Here is a 21,412-nt window from a genome sequence, read left to right on the forward strand (position 1 = left end):
CCCCTCCCTCCCACCCCCCATCAACCCTCAGTTTGTTCTCAGTTTTTAAGAGTCTCTTATGCTTTGGCTCTCTTCCACTCTAACCTCTTTTTTTTTTTCCTTCCCCTCCCCCATGGGTTCCTGTTAAGTTTCTCAGGATCCACATAAGAGTGAAAACATATGGTATCTGTCTTTCTCTGTATGGCTTATTTCACTTAGCATCACACTCTCCAGTTCCATCCACGTTGCTACAAAGGGCCATATTTCGTTCTTTCTCATTGAGACTGAGGAAGAGGGCCACAGGCTAAGAAACAGAAGCCTCGGTCAGCTACAAATGGCCCTCACTTTACAGTTGGCAAGAACGCAAGGGCCTCTGTTCTACACCTGAAAAGGTGTATTCTTCCCACAACCAGAATGAGCAGGAAAAGGATTCTGCCCTTGAGCCTCCAGAAGGCAATGCAGTCTACATACAAATTGGTTTCAGTGTGGTGACACCTGCTTTGACCTTTTGACCTTTCAAGCTGTAAAATGATACACTGGTGTCCTCTTAAGCCACTGAGTCAGTAGTTATTTGCTATGGCAACGATAGAAAAGCAACGCACTGAGACAGATAAAATTTGTTAACATGCTATAGGTCAGTAAAACTGTCACCTTTGAGGTTATCTTTTCTACCTGATAGATACCTACATGGGGCATTTAACTTCACCAACAGTGATTTCATAACTACTGGTAAATAGCAACGTCAAACACAGGCATGTTGCTAGACACTGCAACAGTCTTGGTGTGAGTCTGTTACACAGTGCGGCGGTCGATATTGAGAGACCATGCTACTCACCTTTTGCCTTCTTTCCAAGTTTAATTAAGTTTTTTCGCTGGTGAGATGAGGAGGCGTCATGTCAGGTTTTAGATGATCAGCTCCAGGAGGGCATCACCTTATTTGTATCAATCCGTGTTGTCTTGCCTCAATGCCTGACACGCAGCAGGTGCTCAATGAATGTTTGCTGAGTGAGTGAATAAGGCTCTCCTACCTCATTCTGAATGTTTCCTGCCATGCAATCTGTGATTCAACCACCCTGAATTCCTTCTATTCTTTAAACAAGCCATGCTCTCTCTCACCATGAGACTTTTGCATTTCCTTTTCTCTGGCCCCGAGCCCCTGTGCCCATCCACCTTGCCTAGCAAGGAGCCCCACCTTCGCTCTCGGCTTAGACCTCACCTCCTCTGGGAAGTAATGTCTGGTTGCCTCATCTCCCCATGATGATTTCCTCTGCTCTCACCATGTCTGTGCTCAATGCCACAGCACTTAACATACATGCGCCTTCTGCAGACCTCCCCTCGATGGTCTAACGTAGCAAACGGTCATAGTTGAAGCATCAACTCTAGAGTCAGACTGCCGGGGTTCAAACCCTGGCTCTGCAACGGACTAGCTGATCTTCTGTGACTCAGTGTTCTCATCTGTAAAACAGGGATAACATGAGTACCTCTACTACATACAGATGTGGTAAAGATTAAGTATCGAGGGCTTAGGACAGAGCTTGAGATATGGCTAGCACATGGGAAGCTATTGTTGTTTTGTAAATTCCTTGAAATTGGAACCACCATCTTGGTCACCACTGTCCTCCATTTCTGACGCAGGATGCCTGATGTGGAGTTAAGTGCTCAGAATTCTCTAGTGACTTGAATAGAATTGTGAGCCATTGACGACCATCCTTTCCCGGGCCCAGAATTGGAGATCAGAGAGTAATGTCTTGGTAGTGAGGTAAGCTACCCAGAGAGGCTTAACTCCAAAGCCAGAAGAGGCCTGCCCCACCCCCACCCCCCAAAATGTCTGGAAGTCAAACAACTAACCAATCCTGGTGGTCCCCGGAAGAGGTTGCTGACTTAAGTCTTCTGGGACATAGGCCTCATTACATCACAGGCACAGGCAACCTATTCCAAAAGGAGTATGGATTCTTAGCAATGGCAGACCTTTCTATTTCTGCCTCGCCAGCACGCACACACGCACACGCACACACACACACACACACACACCTCCTTCCATCTCACCCTCAAGCTTCCTAGATCAGGAAATTCTCCAGCAGCCTTGAGACCCATTACACTGACCCTAGGGATCAGCCTTTGAATTTCCCAAGTTTGCCTAGGTCCAGGGTGTCCCTTGGAGCAATATAGAAGTGTTTGCTCTGGCTAAGGGAATGTAGTGCCACACTTTCCTTTGTTTGGCTCCTGGGGTTGCTAGCTGAGCCATCACACCCTTTTGGGTGCACAGACTGAGAACTATCCACCTTCAGCCCTTCTGCCCAGTGGGTTTTGGAAGCACCAGCCCAGCCAGGAATGGCGCAGAGCCACTCACACAGGTAGAACCCACACGGCTTAATCAAACTCACACTCCTGCAGGCATCTGCATCCAGCCCCCATAGAGTGAAAAGAGAACATAAATTACGAGAAAGGCACAGTCACTTCGCAGAAATTACCCCGAGCCAGCATGGAATTTGTACATGGACAGAAATGATGAGATTCAGTATGAATTTTTAAGGGCCTCATCTTATTACATGCTGAACTGGTGTGGGCCGAATCCAAATGAGCAATGAGGAAGCATCACCGAGGACAGTCTATACCATCCTAGTTGCCATTTCTTATTTAGTTAGGTTTTAGAACTATTACCTTTGTGATTCTCATTTATTTTATTTTTAAAATTTTTTAGTATTTATTTTTGAGGAAGACAGAGCGTGAGCAGGGGAGGGGCAGAGAGAGAGGGAGACACAGAATCGGAAGCAGGCTCCAGGCTCTGAGCTGCCAGCACAGAGCCCGACGTGGGGCTCGAACCCACGAACTGTGAGATCATGACCCGAGCTGAAGTCGGATGTCCAACCGACTGAGCCACCCAGACACCCTGTGATTTTCATTTTAATGCTTTTATTTCCCATAACATGAGGGAGCTTGAAAACACAACATAAACACAAGCTTTAAAAAATGAAATAAAATTAAATGGCACCCCTTTGAATTATTATTGCAATTTTGCCTTTGAGAAAAATGAGCCAGGAAAGTTACACAAAATGTCAAAGGTCATGTAGCATTATGGCTACAGAGACTTAGACCCCTGGATTCCGGATTTCTAGAAACACTGCCTCACCCAATCCTCATTCTGTGAGTTGGGTGCTGTTATTCCACCATTAGACGGCCAAGGAAGCACTCTCCTGAAGTGGATGAGACTGAATACAATTTACCTAAGAGAGCAGATATTTGACGAAAAAGTACAGTTGAATTGTGCACACCTGGGTGACTAAGCAAATTTTAATAGTTTAATAAGAGCATTCAAAAAGCTTAGCAGTATTGGCAAAGGGTGTTTCAAATGCCATGCCCGGACTGACCGTCTTCCTCTCTAATCTCTCCAAGGAGAGTGGCTTGTTGACATTTGAAGGGTCATTGTCCCAAAAGGCAGCTTGCCCGGACCCATGACACTGCCAGAAATCACAAGACCACGCTGAAAATACACAAAGACATTCCCTGTGGCCCCAGGCATCTCTGGCTTGAATAAAAGATAGCATTTTAGCACTAGGACCCTGCAATTTCAAAGGATAAACTGGCATCATCCCTTTGAGAATATCACCTTGAGTCCATTTTAGGAAAGAAAGAATAGAAAGTAGCATTTTGTCAAACATCATCTCCTCCTACTGCCTCCACCCTCTGCAGCAATCCCAGGGAGGTGGGCAGGTGGGTCGCAAATAGGTCAAGGCCCTGCCTTGATAAACAAGAAGCGTATACAGTTTACCCTCGAACAACACGGGGTTGAGCTGTGCGGGTCCATTTGTCTGCAGATTTTTTATAGGCAGTATCTTAGGTGTGTTTTATGATTTTCTTACTAGCATTTTCTTTTCTCTAGCTGACTTTATCGCAAGAATATAGTCTATAATACATATAACATAGGAAATATGTGTTGACCGATTGTTGACGTTATCTGTAAGGCTTCAGGTCAACAGTAGGTTATCAGTAGTTAGTCTGAGGGGGGAGTCAGAAGTTACACGGAGACTTGACTACATGGGGGTCAGCGCCCCTAACCTCCCACCTTGTTCAAGGGTCAGCTGTCATTTGCCAGAGGCCTCTTTTCCCAGGCTCTAGCCCAAAGTTTCTTATGTTTCCTCTCTGCGCCAGGAAAACCTTGCCAGGTGAGCCCTGTGTGCTAGGCGTCTGCCATCTTTGCTCCCTCCCAGCCAACCTTTAGTCCCTGGAAACACTCAGCCTGGCTTCTGAATCCACAGAGCCTTGAGGTGGCTTCCTGGTGTGTGTGTGAGTGACTTCGTGTGTAACTGTCAGTACCTGGGGCTGGCTAATGTGTTCTACCTGCCAGGTAATATATTCCTCCTTTAACGGGCTTCTTGAGACAGTTTTTTTTTTTAATTGTCCTTTGAAACTAAGTGCAGTTATTACTTTAATTGGTTAAGAGAGAAATTATATAACACAAGAAAATTATTGGGGCTTTTTTGACATTACACGTTAGTTTTCCCCTCTGTAGATCAAATGATTGCACTTTTAAAACCATTCCTTCTGAATCAGTCATTTCCCAATTTTTATTCCTTGATGTGATTGAGTCCCCCCTGGGTACTCCCCAAGAAAGTCTCAATCTAACTAAAATGCTTCCCAACAAGACCGTAAAATATATATAATCTGATACATGCTTCCATTTTCCCAATTTTAAAAATCTCTCTTTTTTGAAACCTCTTTCCTGATATTTACCACTAATGTCTAATTTGTTTATCATTATTATTTTGGGGGTCATGAAATCCATATTTTTTTATTTACTTATTTTTAATTAAGGTATCATTGACATGCAACATTACATTAGTTTCAGGTGTACAACATAATGATTCGATATTTGTGTGTATTGTGAAAGGAGTAAGTCTAGTTAACATCTGTCTAGTAAGTCTTGTTAATATCCGTTACTATACATGATTACCAACTTCGTGTATGTGATGAGAACTTGTAAGATGTACTCCTTTAGCAACTTGCTAATGTGCAGTACATTATTATTAACTATGGTAATCATGCTGTACATCATATCCCCATGACATTTATTTATAACTGGAAGTTCGTAACTTTGGACCACCTTCACTTAGGCCCACCTCCACCGTTCACCTCTGGCAACCACCCATCTGTTCTCTGTATATATGACCTTGTTTTTTGGTGTTCTGTTATTTAAATTCTATGTAGACATGAAAGCATATGACAGTTGACTATCTCTGACTTATTTCACTTAGCGTAATATACTCTAGGTCCATCCATGTTGCTGAAAATGGTAAGATTTCATTCCTTTTTATGGCTGAGTGACATTCCTCTGTGTGCGTGTATCTGTGTGTGTGGACAACACATCTTCTTTATCCACTGGTGAACTCCCAAGTTGTTTCCATAATTTGGCTATTGTAAATAATGCCACAATGAACACAGGGTCACGTATATCTTTTCAAACTACCATTTTTGTTTTCTTCAGATAATTGCCCAGAGGTGGCATTGTTGGATCATATGGTAGTTCCATTTTTTTTTTTAATTTTTTTTTCTTTCAACGTTTTTATTTATTTTTGGGACAGAGAGAGACAGAGCATGAACGGGGGAGGGGCAGAGAGAGAGGGAGACACAGAATCGGAAACAGGCTCCAGGCTCCGAGCCATCAGCCCAGAGCCTGACGTGGGGCTCGAACTCACAGACCGCGAGATCGTGACCTGGTTGAAGTCGGATGCTTAACCGACTGCGCCACCCAGGCGCCCCGGTACTTCCATTTTTAATGAGAAATGTCTATACTGTTTTCCATACTGGCTACACCAATTTACATTCCCACCTGCAGCGTACGAGGAGAAATTCCATTTCTCCACATTCTCACCAACACTTGTTATTTCTTACCTTTTTGACAGTAGCCAATCTGGTAGGTGTGAGGTGATATTTCATTGTGGTTTTGACTTGCATTTCCCTGATGGCTTGTGATGTTGAGCATCTTTTCATGTGTGTGTCGGCTGTGTGGATGTCTTCTTTGGAAAAACGTCTATTCAGATCCTCTGCCCATTGTTTCATTGGAGTGTTGTTTTGCTTTTGAGTTGTATGGATTTACTTATTTATTTTGGGAATTAACCCCTTATGAAATATATGATTTGCAGATATTTTCACCCATTTCATAGGTTGCCTTTTCATTTCATTTTGTTGATGGTTCTCTTTGCTGTGCAGAACCTTTTTCGTTTGATGTAGTTTTTTTTTGTTTGTTTGTTTTCTTTTTTCTTTTTTTAGTTTTCATTTGTTGCCTTTGCTTTGGGTGCAAATTCCAAAATATATATATCACTAAGACTGCTGTCAAGGAGCTTAGCACCTATGTTTTCTTCTAGGATTCTTATGGTGTTAGGTGTTCTGTTCAAGCCTTTAATTCATTTTGAGTTAATTCTTGCATGTGGTTTAAGAGAGTGGTTCCGTTTTATTTTTGTGCATGTAGCTGTCTAGTTTTCCCAACACCATTTGTTGAAGAGACTTTTTCCCATTGGATATTTTTGGTTCCTTTGCCATAAATTAATTGACCATACATGTGTGGGCCTATTTCTTGGCTTTCTATTCTATTCCATTGATCTACGCGTCTGTGTATTTTTGTTAGTACCATACTGTCTTCATGACTATTGCTTTGTAATAGAGTTTGAAATCAGGGAGCATAGTCCCTCCAGCTTTGTTCCTCTTTCTCAGTATTGTTTTGGCAATTCAGAGTCTTTTGTGGTTCCATACAAATTTTATGATTCTCATTTTCTCTTTTTATTAAAAAATGCCATTGGAGGGGTGCCTGGGTGGCGCAGTCGGTTAAGCATCCGACTTCAGCCAGGTCACGATCTTGCGGTCCGTGAGTTCGAGCCCCGCGTCAGGTTCTGGGCTGATGGCTCAGAGCCTGGAGCCTGTTTCCGATTCTGTGTCTCCCTCTCTCTCTGCCCCTCCCCCGTTCATGCTCTGTCTCTCTCTGTCCCCCAAAAAATAAATAAACGTTGAAAAAAAAAATTTTTAAATAAAAAATAAAAAAAAAATGCCATTGGAAATTTGATAGAAATGGCCCTGAATCTGTGAATTGCTTTGGGTAGTATGGACATTTTGGCAACATCCTTCCATCCAATCCATGAACATTAATTTTACCTTTACATTTTATCTTTCCCCTTATTTGGGTCTTCTTCAGTTTCTTTCATCAGAGTCTTACAGTTTTCAGTGTATAGCGCTTTCATCTACATGGTTAAATGTATTCCTATATAGTTTATTCTTTTTGATGCGATTTTAAATGGGATTGTTTTCTTGATTCCTCTTTCTGATAGGTCATTATTCATATATAGAAACACAACAGATTTCTGTACATTGATTTTTGATGCTGCAACTTTATTGAATTCATTTATCAGTTGTAAATAAAGCTTTTTGTTAGTGTGTTTAGGGTTTTCTGTAGATGGTGTCATGTCACCTTGAATGACTGTTTAACTTCTTTCCATTCTTGATGTCTTTCGATTTTTTTTTTTTTTTTGCTAATGCTGTGGCTAGAATTTCTGATACTATATTGAATAAAAGTGGTGAGAGTTGGCAGCTTTGTCTTGTTCCTGATCTTAGAGGAAAAACTTTTAGTTTGTCAGTATTCCGTATGATGTTAGCCATGGGTTTGTCATATATGGCTTTTATTGTGTTGAACTGTGTTTCTTCCATACCTCTTTATTGAGAGCTTTTATCACAAATGGATGCTGAATTTTGTCAAATGCTTTTTGCACATCTATTGAGATGATCGCATGATTTTTATGCTTCATTTTGCTAATGTGGTGCATATTGAATACCTCTTATGTGTTAGGTATTCAACAGCCACCAGACAGTAATGGCTCCCGCCTTTAAAGTCTTCCATTTGGGTATGTAAGGTTATGAGCTCTGAATCTTTTCCTTCTTCCTGCCTGGAGATATCTCCCTGTTTCAGTGTTTGTAGTGCATGCCAGCCTCTCCTGCACGTAGCGGGCAGAGCAGGGTCTGAGCCATATTCCTAGTCCAACCTGTATAGAGGATACCGTAAACGTGGATGGCAGTGGTGGGAGAACATCACAACCCTCTGTCTTTTGCTTCACTATTCAGAGGCTCTATTGTGTAGGACAGTCCCTCTCAGGGCCACACCACAGCCCTTCACCCTTCCAGGCACCTGCTGTCCTGTTGACCTGCTTGGTCATGATCTAGTGCACCAGATGCCAGATGCATCACTTCACATTGAGTACAAATCACATGGCATTATGTAAGACAGACACCAGCACTGCTCACGGGTTGTTCCTTCCTCTTGGCAGAAGGCAATGACAAGTGCATGCTGTTGAGCAGCTGCTGTGTCTTAGGCAATTACTTTTCTAAGCCCTCAACCCACCTGCAAGGGAAGTGTTGGAAACCCTCTGAAGTCGAGCTGACTTGCTCACGACCATACAGGAGTTAAACTCAGGTCTTGCTAGATCCATAGCAGGTGCTTATCCCACTACACCACACTCTATGGAGTAAAATTAAGGGCTCTGCTCTGAAAAACCAGGGGGTCAATTTGCTGAGGTGGATAAACCTAGATTCTTTGCCGTCTTACCGATAGCTGTGGCACGTGCCCTGTGGGATGGCAGTCTTTTCCTCGCATAACCTAAAGAAAACACAAATATCTGTCGGTGGAAGAGAGCTGACAGGAAGGAGCTCAGGAGAGCTTTACCAGGGTGACATGAAATCCCAGTAAGCCAGCAAACTATGGCAGATGCTTTACTCATGAACAACTTTAGAGTCCAGCTGGGGCCAGCATGCTGCGTGCTGTACCAATGAGATTCCTGAAAGATGGGCTGAGGTCGGGGTAAAATTGGGACTCATTCCCAGAGAATGTCGCGAGCTGTTGGGGTGCCATTGAGGCCCCGTTGAGTTATCGCAGATTTCCATCATGGCAGCCAATGGGTGGCAGGCACCAGCTCTGGGCAAGTCTCTGGGCTGGGGCTAAGTTTCCAGCCATGAACCCTGCATGGTGGAGTGAAGTGGCAGTCAGATGGAGGAGCCTCCGGCAGCAGAAGTGGGTAACTCCCACTCAGATCTGTCGGTGTGAACAGCAACCCCTCACCCCCAGCACTTACCACTGCATAAGACAGGGCACGCATACCATAGTGAGTGACGTTCATTCAAGGGACACCTACAGGCCAATGAGAAGACGAGGCTAGTAAGACACAGCCCTTAATCTCAAGTGCCTGGCTTTTGAGCATCATTCCACACGTTTTACAGAAGAAGGAAAATACTCCCAGAAGGCTTGTTAACTTGCTTGGGGTCACGGGGTCGGCGTGTAGTAGATGCAGTATTAGAATGCTGGAGTACCTGACCACGGAGCCTGGATCTTTCCACGATACCACAGATGCTGAAATAACTCTAAAATGGTCCACTAAATTAATTTCAAAATATCCACCCCGGTCTAGAAGCACTCCCTGGAGTCTGAAGAGATGCTCTGATACATGGCCAGTGGCTTATTCATGAGGTCAGGCGGGTCAGTCAGCCGAGAGGCCTAGAAAGAGCCAAGCTGTTGCAGAAACTCTTCCTGAGAGCCAGTTCTCACTGCAGAGGGAGGGGCCCTGCATCTTGGCCTAACAGCCCACAGTTAGATCCTCTCCATGGCAGATACAGAGATCCCTTAAAGGAAGGGATCCAGCCGAAATGCTGGCAGCAAATGCCTCCTGTTATCAGCTCCTTCAGAATCTGCCTCAACTGCAGAGTGCTGTCTCACCCGGGGGTATGCCCTTCCTAAACGGGCCTATATTCAGTGGCGCAAGGCCTGGCCATTTGGGCCCAACTTGGAGTGGGTGATAACTGCTCCCCAACTCCCCACCAGGTTGGCCAGGCTTGGTGGGGCTTACATCATAATGGACTTCTCCTGCTGTTCACTGCTGCTTCCTTCCTTTCCTTGCACAGGTGTTGACCCCAATAAACCTCTTGTCCTCCAGTCTGTTTCGGCATCTGCTCTCAGAGACACCAACCTGCAACAGTACCGAATCCCTTCAGGCATATGCATGTGTGAGCATTGGGCTGGGGGAGAGAGATACAGAGGAACAGCATAGCCCTTGCTGTGAAGATGCTCATTGTTGGGCATAAGGGGAGAAGTGTGGGTGGCTCAGCTCAAACTCCCATCTGCAGAAGATGAGCTCAGAGTCTAGTCCTCCTCCTTCTGCCCAAGAGCCCACGCAGTGGGGCTGTCCTTGGCCTTCAGGCTGCTGATGGCGAATCACGTAGGACCAGGACCATACGAGGAGACCTTCTGGACCTGGACACTGGCTTTTTCCCAGCTGATCTGCCAGTTACTTTGCTTATAGCCTTTGCTTCATATCCACTGACACCATCCTGGTCCAAGCCACTGGCCTCTTTACTGGGCTTTTCCACCACCTCTTTCTCTGGCCTCCTGCTTCTGGTCATTCTCCACACCACATTCACAGTAAACTCAAAATAGAAGGCAGATCACTTCTTCCACTGCTTAAACCTTTCCAATGGCTTCTTATTGCTTTTAGAAGAAAATCCACATCATCTAACATGGTCTAGAATGTTCTCCATGGTCTGGCGCTATCTATATTTTGCATATATTTTTTCAGCAAATATTTTTTGAATGTCTGCCACATGCCAAGCAATGTGTTCTGTGCTGGAGATACAACAGTGAACAAGACAAAGCTCTTTTTTCCAATGAGTGGGGAGACATAGACAACAAGCAAGAAAATGAATAACAAATGTATTAGACCAAAAATGTCATGGAGGGAACAAAAACAAGCTCCTGGGGTGGATGTTGGGGGAAGCTGGGAAAAGGAGGAGACGGAGTGCCCATAATAAATTGATGTTTCAGCAGAGGCATTAGAGAGCTTTAAGAGAGGGAGTCATGTCAGTATCTGGTGTGGGGAGCGGGGGCAGGAAGTGCTCCAGCAGAGAAAGGAGCAAGTGCAAAGGCCCTGAGGTGGGAGTGTGCTCAGCCTGTTTCAGGAAAGCAGGGTGGCGGCAGGAGCAGAGTGGATGGGAAGGAATGGAGGTAAGAGTTCAGGAGCATGACGGTTCTCATGGGTAATTACAGCACTGTGTAGCGCATAAGTGTTACCACATTACACTACAGTCTGAATCTCCCAGAGCTGGCAGCTCTGAGAGGGTTTGTGCAGAACGGTGCCATCGCTGACTTGATTTCCGGGGGTGAGGGGTGGGAGGGGAAGCTGGAGACCCGGTAGGCATCGTCCTACAGGGCTGGAATAGGATGGCCGTGGTGGAGGTGGGCAGAGGTGGCCAGCGTCTAGAACCCTGGAGCTGCCTGGTAGCTGGCTCTAGCGTTTGAGAGAGGGTTAGGGATCGCCCCAAGGTTTGGGACCTGGGCTACATAAGGGGAAGACCATGCCACGGGCAGTTTGGTATGAAATTAGGAACTCCTGTAAGACAAGTCAGGTTCACTGTTGCATATCTTACCACTACCCCCGAATCACTGTGCTCTCACACCAGGTGTCCATCAGTTTCTAGAAAATGAAGCCTACTTTACCAGAGGGCCTTGCACTTGCAGAGCCCCTGGGTCAGCTTCTCCCGGAGTGTGCCTAGAAGGGGACAGCAGCCAGCTGACAGACACACAGGACTTTGAGCCTCAGGCACTTTCCTCCTTCAAGTCCTCAACAGGACCGTCACTTCCTGTCCATGTGCTGAAAGAAGTTTCCATCCCCTTCTAGTCACATAAGCTCTGCTTTCTTCGGGGACCGTGTTACACTCTCTGTAACCTATTTGTTTGTTTGCTGTGTACTTGCTTATTTGCTCGGCTGTTAGCCCCACAAGGGTCAAGACCATGGCTCTCCTGCTCCTTAGCACTTAGCTCAGTGCCTGGCCCATGGTGGTTAGTCAATAAACATTTGTTAATTTAATAAGGAGAAGGAATGATCATCCTATAGTGCAGGGGCTTTGGAGCCTGGGAGAGGAGATGGCACGAAATATTGGTCACGTGTGAGAACGAGCGAGGGCAGACAGGGCCAAAGGAACACTGCCTGGCAAGGGGGCAGGGACAGGGTGTAGCCGGGGAGGCCTTACAAGGCCGGCTCCCCAGAGCGCAGGAGCTGGAGCAGGCGCGCAGCGAGCCCCGGCCTTGCTGCAGGCAGAGGGGGGTTGGGAACCGCCAGGCGGGGGGCAGCTCCACCAGGCTCCCGGGAGGCAGGCCAGGCAGGTGGACCGCCTTCTCCCCTCCACGCGGCCAGCAGAGGGAGGGTGCACAGTGCCCCAGCGGGCCAGGGAGCACCAGGAATGGAACGACCTGCACTGGCTGCCAGAAAGCCTTTCCAAAAGCTCCTAGCCCCAGGTGGCAGAGGGAGGCACAGCAGCCATAAATCAGAATTCACTGCAGCTGTCACGCAGAGGGTAGTTCCCCAGCACATCCTTTCAGACACTGCAGGCAAGAAACCCCGCTGGGCTGAGCCACCAGGGCCAAGCCTGTCCACTGTGTGTTCTAACTCCAACGCCTGCCTGACGGCCGCAACCGTCATCGAAGCTTCTCTGCTGAAAAGTTCTGACCTTGAAAATCCTTGCCTTAAACACAGTCGGAACTTAGCGCTCCAGCCAAGGTCAAGGCCTACAGTGCACGCAGCTACTGGAGAGTACCGAAACCCTCGCTGTGCTTCAACCCCCACCTGCCCTGTGTATCCCGGTTGCCCCCCACCCCCCACCCCCCACCACTGCGGTGAAAGGTTTCTCTGAAGTGGGTTCCCATCACCAGCGGAAGGACTCCGATTGTGTGAGCTCAGAGCAGGGCGCAGGCGCCTGTGGTAGGACAGGCCGGCTCTACTGGCTGGCAACGCCGTCAGGGATAAAGGCATTTTGGCATATTTCCTGGGAAATACTGGCACTTGGTGGTGTTGGCTTGCTTGAGCCCATGGATCCCTCTGCTTTGGGGTATTTTTCTTGGCTTCCTGAAGCCTTAGACAGTGTGGTCTCTCCGCTCAATGACTCTGGCTGGGCTGTGGGCCAGGGTTAGGCCGGCTGCCCTGAAGGACAGGACCCCACTGTATCAGCACTGTGTCTGGAACCAAGGGGGCATGCTCATTTGGAAGAAATGTCCGCCCCCCTCCCCTGACTTGTGGGCTCCCCAGTCAGTCCCAGGACTTCAGGGGTGATGATGGTGGGAAAATTGGAAGGCTTGGCTGTGGGTCATTTCCTCTCCTCCTATTTACCCCTCCTCCAAATCTCGTGGGAGAGCTTCCTCCGGGGCCATCCTCCCTGGCTGTGCTGTCAGGGGCCCACTGCTACCTGTACTCCCCCCCCCCCCCCCACTCCCCCAACTCCTGGGTTACCTCCCAGAGGCCGGGCCAAGCTCACAGCTCGGTCCTCCACTGCCCCCCAGTGGTTGTATTAGTTCACTGCACCCTGACTGCGGAGCAAGCTCTTTATTTCCTTTAATTCCCTCACACATGGTAGAAATTGCATTCCTACCATATTCCTAACCCTCTCCCTGGGGCTGTAAAGGACGTAGCACCTGTCCTAAAAAGAGTATAATCTCCCCCAAGAGGTGAAGGCATACCCACAAGGGAACAGTGAAACCAAATAGAGTAGCATTCGCTTTCAGTGAAAGTGATATTGTGATTTATAATAAGAAATATATATTAGGTCCTTGTCCACTGTTCCTGCCGCAGAGCTCCTAAAAACCTTGGCATTTGCTAAGTAATGAGAGTGATGATGGTGTCTTTCCTTAGGTTAATGAGGTGACTTTTGGCCTGCACCTGAGATTAAGGATCTCCAGCCTTGCCCTTTCCCCAGAAGTCTGCGGGTGGGACTGAGCGTTCCAAACCTCCAATCACAGGTTGCTTCTCCTGGCAACCAGGTGGAAGCCATCTCCATTGGTCATTGATGTAATCAATCGGGCCTATGGAATGAAACCGCCATAAAAACTGGGAGGTAGGTGGTGGGGAAAAGACAGGGTTTGGAGAGCTTCAGGGTGGGGAACGGGTGGAGATTCTGGAAGGGTGGCGTGCTCCCAGAGAGCGTGGAAGCTCCACCCTTCCCCACCCCCCACCCCCCCACCCACACACCTTGCCCTGTGCTTGTCCTCTACCTGACTGTTCCTGAGTTACACCCTTTTAACATAAACCAGGGATCTAGCAAATTAATTCAACTCAAGGAGGAGGTCATTGGAACGTGTTATTTGTAGCCAGGCATTCTGAGCCACAGGTAAGGACCCGGGCGTGAGCCTGGCATCTGAGGTGGGAGAGCGGTGGTCTGATAGGACTGGGCTTTTCTCCTGTGGGATCTCATGCTCTCTCAGGGGGGATAGTGTCATAATTTTGTTGAATTGTAAACTACCCAGCTGCTGTCTGAGAATTGCTTGATGTTATGGAGGAACCCTGCTCCCCACTCCCCGCCACCCCCCCCCCCCCCCCCCCCCCCCCGCAGACCACATGCTGGAATTAGAAATCCTTTTAGTCACTGTCACAAGTGCAATTTGCTAGAACAGCCCTGGGTCACAGAAACGTGGTTTGGGAAGAGACAGGATGACAGGCTGGGGGATGAAGAACATTGGATTCCTGGATGGTCGTGGGATCACTTATAGTCTGGAGCATGAACTCCTGGACTCAGTTACTAAAAGTAAACGTTACCAGTGGAATTGAGAGAGGGAACCTGCTCCAGGAGAGGCGAGCCACTGGAAACGGAAGGAAATGCCAGACAAGAAGCTAAACATAAGGATGATCCTTTGTTTGCTGTTACTCACAGTAGCTAAAACAAAAGCAAACAGAAGTGCTGAGTTGGGCCTTGAGGCCGAAACCAAGCCCAGATTGGGGCCTGGGTGAGTTTGGAAAGAAAAGAAAGCAGTCACTGTAGGAGGAGGGCAAAACCCAGAAACTAATGAAACCAGGGCTACAGTGTGAAGGAACTGTGTCATTTGGTGGGTCGGGGGCATTAGCTTCCTGAGGAACATCTGGTAAAACGGGTTGTGAGCGGAAGAGCTGTGTGAGAGGTTTAGATGGCTGCTTTGTGCGGGAGCATGTTGCGGCCGATAGAGGACCCCCAGCTCACAAGGAAACCATCATAGATGGCTACGTGCGATCCAGACATACAGGAGGCTGTTCTCTAGGGGACAGCGTGGGGTCTGTTTACTCCACGAAGGGGGACTGTCCGTCTCCCCCTGTGAACGCCCCAGGTGCGGCAGCTGATACAGGCTTCACATGTGAGCCAGGGGGGAGAGGCTTTAAGAATACTATGATGGTCACCTGCGAAATATGCCCGTGACTCAGCTCATGGGACATGCTGTGGCTAAGGGGGCCCCTTTGGCCGGGGAACCCCCATATAGCCTTTTGTTGGCAAGCCTAGGGACCGTTCAGAAAAACTGCCAGTGGAGGGAAGGCCAGGCAGAGGAAAGGAGTCTTTGTCCTTTCAACCCCAGGAATCTCAAAACAGATGCGAGATGAGCCCGGCCGTTGAGCATTGGGTAGAGTTGACTCCACAGGCTCAGGAGTGATAAGCATGAAAGGAGCCCTCAGAGATGCAGCCTTTCCGGTCCCTTATGATAGCTCATCTGTGGAGAAAGGGAGGCAACGACACGCGTGTGTCTCATCTGCGCTGGGGTCTTTGGGCCCCCTGGCTGTAAGTCCCGCGGTGACTTTGTGTGGGAGGCATGTAAAATTGTCCGCGCTTCACACATGGGAAAACTGAGGCTGGAAGAGGTCCCATTTGAGGTCACACAGTTGCTAAGTGGCCAAGCCAAACTTCAGGCCCCTCTGAGATTCCACAACCAGCTGCCCCTGATAACACCCACGCCTGACCCTACGCGTGTGCTCTTAATTTGCACAGTGCTCTCACATGATTAAAAAAAAATTTTTTTATGTTGATTCTTGGGTGAGAGACACAGTGCATGGCGGGGCGGGGGGGCAGAGTGAGAGGGAGACACAGAATCCGAAGCAGGTTCCAGGCTCCTGCACAGGGCTCGAACCCACAAACTGTGAGATCATGACCTGAGCCGAAGTCAGAGCTTAACCGAGCAAGCCACCCAGGCGCCCCAATGATTTATTTAATGGAATCCTCATTCTGTCTGTTTTGTGAAGAAGAAAATAAAATCTCAGAGAAATGACATGCCCCATGACTCAGACCTTGTCTAGTGGGTGGCTGAGCTAAGATTCACGATTCAAACACACTTGATCCTGAAAACCCGGGAGCCTCTATGACACCACAAGTTTCTGTTTGGTGTCCCCACCAGCCATCGAGCTCTGAGGACTGAGTTTTCCTGGAAAAGCTCTTCTGCCTTCTTCCCACCTCAAGCTGGGTGTCACCTAAGCCCTGTCCCCATCTCTAAGCATCTGTCCTGTCATAGGCAGTCCTCACCCGTAGGTCCGTAGGTACTGTTGCTGGTTTTATTATGCTGCCCTAGAGCATCTCACCTCCTTTACCGGGTTCTGTCAGGGGCGCCGTTAGGAACCAGTGTCCCTGTGATTTTGGCCAGAGCCCCTAGGCTTGTCTTGTTGAAAATCCACCCTGTCATTTCCCCTGCGAGCCTTTTCTCTGGAAAAGGAAAACCCTGGGGCATTCTTCTGTCCATTAGAGGGCTTGCCCAGGAGAGAGAAACACCTAACAGCAACAGGAACAGTATGGAAGGGTAGGACACACATCCAGAGGCAGGGTGGCAGTGAGGTCCATTCACTGAATGTGGCTTTCAGGGCAACTCCATGACAGAAACACAAGAGGCAACAACAAAGCTGGCATTCAAGGTGACACAGGATCAAAGCCAGGGTTCGTGTTAATTGGGATTTTACCTGCTAAGCCCTGGACATGCTTCACTCCATGTAAACATCAAAACAACCCAGTGAGGGCAGAATTTTCATACTCCCGTTGTGTAGATGAGAAAACAGAAGCTTGGTAAGCTTGGGTCATTTGCTCAAGAGTTCGTAAGCCCATCAGTTCCCAACCACATTGATACAGTACCCCTAAACAGGGGCTCTCAGAATCACCCATCCAGAGTTTGCTGATTTAAATTTTTTTTTTATTTTTTTTTTAACGCTTATTTATTTTTGAGACAGAGAGAGACAGAGCATGAACAGGGGAGGAGCAGAGAGAGAGGGAGACACAGAATCGGAAACAGGCTCCAGGCTCTGAGCTGTCAGCACAGAGCCTGACGCGGGGCTCGAACTCACGGACTGTGAGATCATGACCTGAGCCGAAGTCGGACGCTTAACTGACCAAGCCACCCAGGCGCCCCTAATTTAAATTTTTTTTTAATGTTTATTTATTTGTGAGAGAGACAGAATGAAAGTGGGTTAGGGGCAGAGACAGGGAGACACAGAATCCGAAACAGGCTCCAGGCTCTGAGCTGTCAGCACAGAGCCTGATGTGGGGCTCGAACCCACAAGCCGCAAGATCATGACCTGAGTCAAAGTCGGATGCTCAACCGGCTGAGCCACCCAGGTGCCCCCCAAAGTTTGCTGATTTAATAGGTCTAGGTGAGACCTGAGGATTTGCATTTATAACAAGTTCCCCAAGTGAGTTGGGAACTTGGACAACCACTGCTCCAGAGGCTAGATGGCTAATGAGTAGTCAGCTCAAAACCAACCCAAGGGCATGGCAAAGGGGATTTGTTCGCTTTAACGTGTATCATCTTGCGTTTGGGGTGCCCTGGGCTGGTGGTAGCAGCAGCTGATGCTGACCTTGATCGTTTCCCTCATGGCTGGCTCCTGTGGAGAAGGCAGGGAGGTGGGCTCTACACTGTTGAGCCTTAAAAGGGCCCAAATGGGACTCCAGTGGGCTGATCCACCAGAGCGACAGGCTGCAGGGGTTCTGCCTAACGGCAGGTGAGGGCTGGAGGCCAAACCAAGGCAGACGCAGCCAGCCATGCCCTGGACCAGCGGTAGCCAAATGCTACTCCTCATTTTGTCCAATCCACAAAAATCTCAATTGTGCAGCCCCGGAGATTTGGTTTCCTTGTCTCAGGATCAAGAAGCAAACACACTTGCCCTGCCTGGTGCTCGTAGGGCACGCGGCCTTCTCCCCACCCCTGCCCCACACACAGCCTGGCAGGAGAGGGTGACACTTGGCAGGAGGGAGAAAAGGAAGGACAAAGAAGCAGCAGCCTGGGGTGGTGAATGTGGGAGCTCAGAAGACCCCACCCCTTGTCCTCGGCCCTCCCGCTGTGTGTGGAGGCCTGGCCGAGGTTGAGTTGCAGGTGGTGGCAAGAGATTGAAATTCCCAGGAAAGGAACAGTAACCATTCTTTCCTGTGGGGCCGATTGCCTGTGTTCTGCTTCAGGTCAAGCTGACCCTGGGCTCTTAATGCGAACAGAGAGCCCGAAAGCAGATACACTGTATCTGCATGGGTTGTCCAGCTGGCGAAGGTGTCTGCTAAGGATGCTACACTCGGCATCTTCATTAATGGAGCAGTGTGAAATCCCGGAGCAGGGCCGTTGTAGGAGCTCCGGCTAAAAGCCTGTGTCGAAGAGTAATTGCTCTGTGACAGCCACGTGTTAACAGTTCTGGGGTTGCCTAAAGCTCAGGTGGAAGCCTGGCAGCCGGAGCCACGGTGGGTCGCAGGGCAACGTCCAGCCAGAAGACCTAAATGGTTTTCAAAAAGAGGTTTTAGTATATGAAACATGCCCTTGGATGGAGCCAGCTCTGTAGACTGAGAAGCAAAAGCCACAGTTCCATTTGTTTTATGCCCATCTGAGAGTCACAAAATTTTGTTTATTTATTTATTTATTTCAGAGTGAGCAGGGGAGGGGCAGAGAGAAAGAGGGGGAGAGAGAGAATCCCGAGAAGGCTCCGTGTTCTCAGTGCAGAGCCTGGCACGGGGGCTTGTTCCCAGGAACCATGAGATCATGACCTGAGCGGAAATCATGAGGCAGACGCTTAACTGACAGAGCCACCCAGGCGCCCCTCACAAAATTTTTAAATCAAGGTCTAGACAAAGCAAAACGAAACGAAGAAGAAGGAAAAGCAGAAGAAAAGAGGAAGAACTACACGTATAATTATAGAGTTTGCACCACCAACTGCTCGGATCGAGCAAAACATTTAATCTCCCAGATGAAGGGGAAACACTGGTGAACAAGGAGCAACAGAGTGACAGTTTTAAACTGACAGAAAGGGGAAGAGCGGTCAGGGCCCAGCAGGGAGAAGAGACATCCCCATTCACAGCAAGTCTTCCCTGTCTGGCCCAACTTGGGCCCAGGGGAAGAGCCCAGATTTCAGATTCCCAGGAGATAAGGAACGGACACAGAGGTACTAGGAGTCTGATGCCCTAATTAGCTTCTTAGATGAGTGGCTTTTGGTCTTGGCTGACTATCAGAATTATCTGGGGATCATTTAAAATTCTTGACCCCAGACCAATCAAATGAAAGTTGCTGCAAACCAGGCATCAAACATTTTTATGAGCTCTTCAAGCTTTTCAGTGGGCCACCATGGCTGATAATCCCTGCTCTAAAATACTCTTGATGACTTTAAATTTCCTGGGTGATTGGCAGATTTTGATAACCTGTTTTATGCCCACTAGCCATGAAGTCGATTAAGATCTGGCTCCAAATCCTCCTCATTGCCTGTTTCTGTTATTCTGTATTTTTGTTTAATTGAACTGATTTCTCACAATGAACTTGAACTGGAGTCAAGTAAGTAATTTATACTTAAAAAATGAGTGAATACAATTGTGCAAGTATTTTCCAGTTCTCCCGGCATGTGATGTCTTCTAAGAATATGCTGACCTCGTATCTGACTTTTTTAACCACACATGCCTTTGCAAAATAAACTTCGACCCTAAAATACACCAGCAAGCCAAACGTTTCTTCTCCAATTTTTAGTCAGTTTCTTGATTTTTATCTGTAGCCTCCAAAAAGAAAGAAAAAGAAACCTTTTTGGAAGACCTGCCCCCTCTTCACATAACTTCTTTTTCTCCCTTTGGGTACATGTGATAATGTGGCAATTCTGATTTTTTTTTTTCTAAGAAAAAATTATACCAGACAGACAGGTCTTAGATAATTTTCCCCCCTTTACCACCAATCTCTTGTCCTATTTTTTTTTAAGTTCTTTTAGAAGTGCCTCTTCCAATCAAAGGAAGGCCATTTATTTCAAGATCTATAAATAGCTCTGGGTCTTTAAGATTCTTCTAGCACATTGTATTTTTCTCTCTGCAATCTTCATTTTCTTCCCAGTTTTCCCGTTCCTACACACCCTGAGAAATAATTCCCTGTGGGGAAAGCTATGACAAATGCACCAGAACAAAAGGGACCATGCCAAATGCCCAGAGGGGTCTTGATTACTTAGTGGCAAACAGCCAAGTGTCTTCCCAGCCCAGGTGTAGATTTCAGCACTGTAAGTTGCTATACGTTCCTAGGTAAGTATACATGTCACAGGTCTGGAGAAAACACTGCTGTTAGAAATGTTGCCAGTGGCCACGGCCATAAGCCAGTAGACAGACTATCCTATCTCTGCTTTCATCTCTGCCCTGAATTTCTAACGCATCTTAGGGATCTAAGATCTAACGCATCTTGTTTATTGCTAGTGGAGAGAATCAAATTAGGTTTTTAAAAATCTCAATGGATTTATCTTATTTCTGCATTAATATTTTTTTATCTTGATCTTATCTTGTAAACTATGTATATACTTCAGGGTGCCTGGGTGGCTCAGTAGGTGAAGCGTCTGACTCTTGGTTTCGGCTCAGGTCATGATCTCAGGCTCTTGGGATCGAGCCCCGAGTCAGACTCCGTGATGGGCGTGGAGCCTGCCTAAGAGTCTCTGTCTCTCTCTCTCTCTCTCCCTCTCCCTCTGCTGCTCACTTACACTCTCAAAAATAAATAAATAAATAAAAATACATTTTTAAAAAACCATGCATACTTGACTACGCCTTAGCCATGCTTTCAAACTTTCAACCACCTAATCTTTCCAAAACTTAAGATGGTTTTATTATATTTTTAGTGTTTTTATTTATTGTTTTGGTTTGAATTCAAGTTAGTTAATATACTGTGTGGTCTTGGCTTCAGGAGTAGAACCCAGTGATTCATCTCTTACATGTGACACCCAGTGCTCATCCCAACAAGTGCCCTCATCAATGCCCATCACCCATTTAACGCAGCCCCCTCCCCACCTCCCCTCCCGCAGCCCCCTTTGTTCTCTGTATTTAAGAATCTCTTATTGTTTGCCTCCCTCTGTTTTTATCTCATTTTTCCTTCCCTTCCCTTATGTTCATCTGGAGTGCTCAAACTCCACATAGGAGTGAAATCATATTACATGTACCTTTCTCTGGCTGACTTCTTTAACTTAGCATAATACCCTCTAGTTCCATCCATGTTGTTGGCAAATGACAAGATTTCATTCTTTTTGATTGCTGAGTGGTATTCCATTGTATACACATATATCCCACATCTTCTTTATCCATTCATCAGTTGATGGACATTTGGTCTCTTTCCATACTTTGGCTGTTGCTGATAGTGCTGCTATAAACATGGGGGTGCATGTGCCCC

The 21,412-nt window shown here is 47.3% G+C and overlaps 2 long non-coding RNA genes across 9 annotated transcripts in view; one reads left to right on the forward strand and one right to left on the reverse strand.

The window, feature by feature from the left end:
- Positions 1-175: 175 nt before the first annotated feature.
- On the reverse strand, positions 176-12,622 carry LOC123385941. The gene is made up of 3 exons (XR_006599247.1): positions 8,564-12,622; positions 1,828-1,908; positions 176-1,434 (listed from the first exon to the last, which is right to left on the reverse strand). It is a non-coding gene; the product is annotated as an uncharacterized LOC123385941 (long non-coding RNA).
- A 1,279-nt stretch (positions 12,623-13,901) lies between these two features.
- Positions 13,902-21,412, forward strand: part of LOC109500675 — a 101,651-nt gene continuing 94,140 nt past the window's right edge. For 3 of the 8 annotated variants that reach the window (XR_006599240.1, XR_006599241.1, XR_006599238.1), the window contains exon 1: positions 13,982-14,157. This is a non-coding gene — a long non-coding RNA (uncharacterized LOC109500675). Of the gene's footprint in view, positions 14,158-21,412 lie in introns of all 8 variants that reach the window. The other 5 variants (XR_006599239.1, XR_006599236.1, XR_006599231.1 and 2 more) reach the window with 5 other exon arrangements.

This window comes from Felis catus, chromosome A1, assembly GCF_018350175.1.
Source record: "Felis catus isolate Fca126 chromosome A1, F.catus_Fca126_mat1.0, whole genome shotgun sequence".
Taxonomy (NCBI): domain Eukaryota; kingdom Metazoa; phylum Chordata; class Mammalia; order Carnivora; family Felidae; genus Felis; species Felis catus.